This window comes from Myotis davidii, unplaced genomic scaffold (assembly GCF_000327345.1).
Source record: "Myotis davidii unplaced genomic scaffold, ASM32734v1 scaffold238, whole genome shotgun sequence".
NCBI classification, from domain to species: Eukaryota; Metazoa; Chordata; class Mammalia; order Chiroptera; family Vespertilionidae; genus Myotis; species Myotis davidii.
The window spans coordinates 1327052-1330728 of record NW_006293779.1 but is presented as its reverse complement, the minus strand read 5'-3'; positions in this window follow the sequence as shown (position 1 = coordinate 1330728).

Below are 3677 nucleotides of genomic sequence, written 5' to 3'. Positions count from 1 at the left end.
CCCCCCCCCCCCCCAGTGGCCATTGCCTCTGACTCTGAAAGTAGAAGGTGACTGATCTTCTTCTTGCTCTTGCTCTGTGACTGCTGTGTGCTATTTGTTTTCATTCTCCAACAAGACTCAAACTTCTTAGAGACATTGACCCCGCATGGAAATAATTGGGCCAGGGCCTGACTGGCTCTTTATGAGAAATACAAGACCCTGGGGGATCCCAGCCTTTGAGAACCATCACAGAATTTGCCCGGGAAGCATGACATTGGCGAAAAGGGAATATAGGTGCCTTTTACCACGTTTACATGGACATGGATTCTGGGTTTTACAAATGAAGAAATGTTGTGCAGACCCCTGGGGATCGTGGACTGTAATGTAGAGAAAGAAAGAGAAAGGCTCTTTTGTATTTTAAGATCAAGTCGTATAGCCACGTCAGAGAAGCGACACTTTTTTCCCTCTTCTTTTTTGGGGGGGTCTCAGCGAGAACCCAGTTTCACAATATGGATGGAAGATGTATCAAAAGTTTTTATCCCAGAATAGCCAAACCATTCTTGGAAAAAGAACAAAGGTGGAGACGTGTACTGCCCATTTTCAAAACCTACTACAAAGCTACGGTAATTAAGACAGTGTAGTACTGGCATAAGATGGGCATATGGACCAATGGAATAGAATTGAGAGCCCAGAAATAAACCCATTTATCTATGGTCAATTGATTTTTAACCAGAGTATCAAGACATTCAATGGGAAAAGAATAGTTTTCTCATCAAATGGTCCTGGGACAACTGCTTATTCACAAGTGAATCTGGAACCCTATCTCACACCACCCATGAAAATGAATTAAAAATGGATCAAAGCCCTGCCTGGTTTTTCTGCGGTTAGAGCATTGTCTACTGACTAAAAGGTCTCAGCTTCGATTCTGGTCAAGGGCAGTACCTCAGTTACAGGCCCAATCCCTGGACCTGGTAGGGCACGTGCAGGAGGCAGCCAGTTGATGTGTCTTTCTCGCGTCAATGTTTCTCTCTGTCTCGCTCCCTCCCTTCCATTTTCTCGAAAAAATAAATGGAAAAAAATTCCCTGGGTGAAGATTGAAAAATGGATCAAAGATATAAATACAAGGCTTAAAATTATAAAACTTTTAGAAGAAAACATAGATGTAAATCTTTGTGACCTTGGATTTGACAATAGTTTCTTAGATATGATATTTAAAGCACAGTATGACCAGCGGGAAAAAAAGATAAATTGAACTTCATCAAAATTAAGAACTTTTGTATGTCAAAAGACACTATCAAGAAAGTGAAAAAACAGCCCACTGACTGAGAGAAAACATTTGCAAGCCCCATATCTGATTAGGATCTAATATTTAGAATATATAGAGGATTCTTTCAATTCAACAATAAAGAGAAAAATAACCCAATTTTTAAAACGAGCAAAGGACGTGAATAAATACTGTTCCAATATGCGAGTGGACAGTTAGCAATTGATAAGATGCTCTATATCACTAGCCATCAAAGAAATGCAAATCAAATCACTCAAGATAACACTTCACACCCATTAAAATGCTATAACAAAAACGTTAGCACTGGGTGTGGAGACGAAGCCTCAGGCATTGCTGAGAATATAAAGTGGTGCAGCCACTGTGGAAAACAGTTTGGCGGTTCCTTAAAAAGTAAAAAATAAACTTACCATATGACCCAAAGTTTCCACTCACCCGAAGACGTGTGTTTATACACAACTCGTACATGAATGGTCATAGCATCATTATTAATAGTAGATCCAAAGTACAAACAGCCCAAATGCCTATGAACTGATGATGAATAAACAACACGGCACATCCAGACTAGACAGTTAAGCAAAAGACACCCTTCTGCCTCCCTTTCATCTGGATGTGCATCACGAATGCTTTCACCCCACGAGTCTTCCCCAGAGTGAGCCCTCAGCTGCGCAGGAGTCTGGGAGGGGAGTGCGTCCATGGAGAAACCGACTTCTCCCCGAGAGGGTCTGAGAGGGGAGCAGGCCTCCCTACCAACCCCAAACCACCTCTCCTCTCCATAACTTGCGATGATACTTGCCGTTCCACCAGCAGCCAATCCCCTGGCTTCGAGCAGACCTCACAAATGGAAAGCCTAGATGAGCAAGATGGTGACGGGAAGGAGTGACTCAGGTGGGCGGGCAGGCTGCAAACACACCCTATGAGGAGCTGTGTTCCTGAAAGTGCCGTTCCACCAGCAGCCAATCCCCTGGCTTCGTGCAGAGCTCACAAATGGAAAGCCTGTGTGAGCAAGATGGTGACAGGAAGGGGAAGGAGTGACTCGGGTGGGCGGGCAGGCTGCAAACACACCCCGATGAGGAGCTGTGTACCTGAAAGACCTTGGAACAGCGGTTCTCAACCTGTGGGTCACGACCCCTTTGGCGGTCGAACAACCCTTTCACAGGTTCGCCTAAGACCATCCTGCATATCAGATATTTACATGACGATTCATAACAGTAGCAACATTACAGTTATGAAGTAGCAACGAAAATAATGTTATGGTTTGGTCCCCACAGGAGGAACTGTATTTAAAGGGCCAGAAGGTTGAGAACCACTGCCTTGGAACCTCAAGTCGAGCAGGTGGCTTCTGGGCCCAGGCCATCGATCTGGCATGTGGGCCGTGCCGGCCTCCCTGACCCATGGACCAGCTCTGTCATTCTGAGGGCTCAGAGATGCCACCGCAGAGGACAGCCAGGCCATGTGGGGGGGGGAGGGGGACTCTTTGCGTGGGCACCAGCGCCTCACAGAGGCTGGGACTAGAGCTAGTGTGTGAGGGAGGCTTGTTCCTGGGCACCTCTTTCTTAACTGGGGAGCGCCTTTGAGGAGAGGATGCCTAACATCCCACGTAGAAGCAAAGAGTCATCATAACTTGGGCTGTAACACCGCATGCGAGGGCCAGCAGGCCTGCGAGATTTAAGATTCATTCCTAAAACAGTGTTCCCTGTTCTGCAGCACGTAGGATATTTCATAATCCCGGCGGGCGGATTGCCTCTTGGCTTGCATTAGCGGGATGCTATTATCTCAAAAGTGTAAATCTCGGCTCTATTAGCTTTGGACAGGTTCTGGGGCCTCAGACTGCTGTTCCGCGGTCTCGCCATGAGCTTTGATGCGAGCGGATGAATGTGCAGACAATAAGAACAGATGTCAGAGCCCCCAGAAGATCAAAGTGTGGGCGCTGCCTTGGGAAAGCTGCCTGGGCCGCAGCTCCGGAATCTGCAGGAAGGCGTCATCCGTGTTCAAACAGCTCTGTCCCACCGAGGCAGCTCGACCGCCAACGTGCTCGTAACCGCTCCAGGGAGGACGAAAGCTCGCGCCCAGGCGGCCTTGACCCAAAGCCGGCCCTGGTCCGCGGTCACGGCCAGCGCTGGTCCGTCCCCCCCTCCCCAGCCTGGGTCCATTTCCCCAATATCCTCATTCATTTGGTGCGAAGAATGTTTTCTATCCTCTGTCCTAAAATTGTTGTTTGTCTTTTCAAAATGGAAAATAAGAACCCACTGTTTCTAGCGTTTGTGGGCATGATGCCAGACAAGGGCGAACGAGGGGGTTTGATGACGCAGGGCAGAGCTCCCAGAGGGGCACAGGCTGCCTTCTTCCATCTTTCCCTTTTACCGTCCTCCGAATTGCTTTCTGATTCTTTTTAAAAGTTTCTCAACTTGCCCCT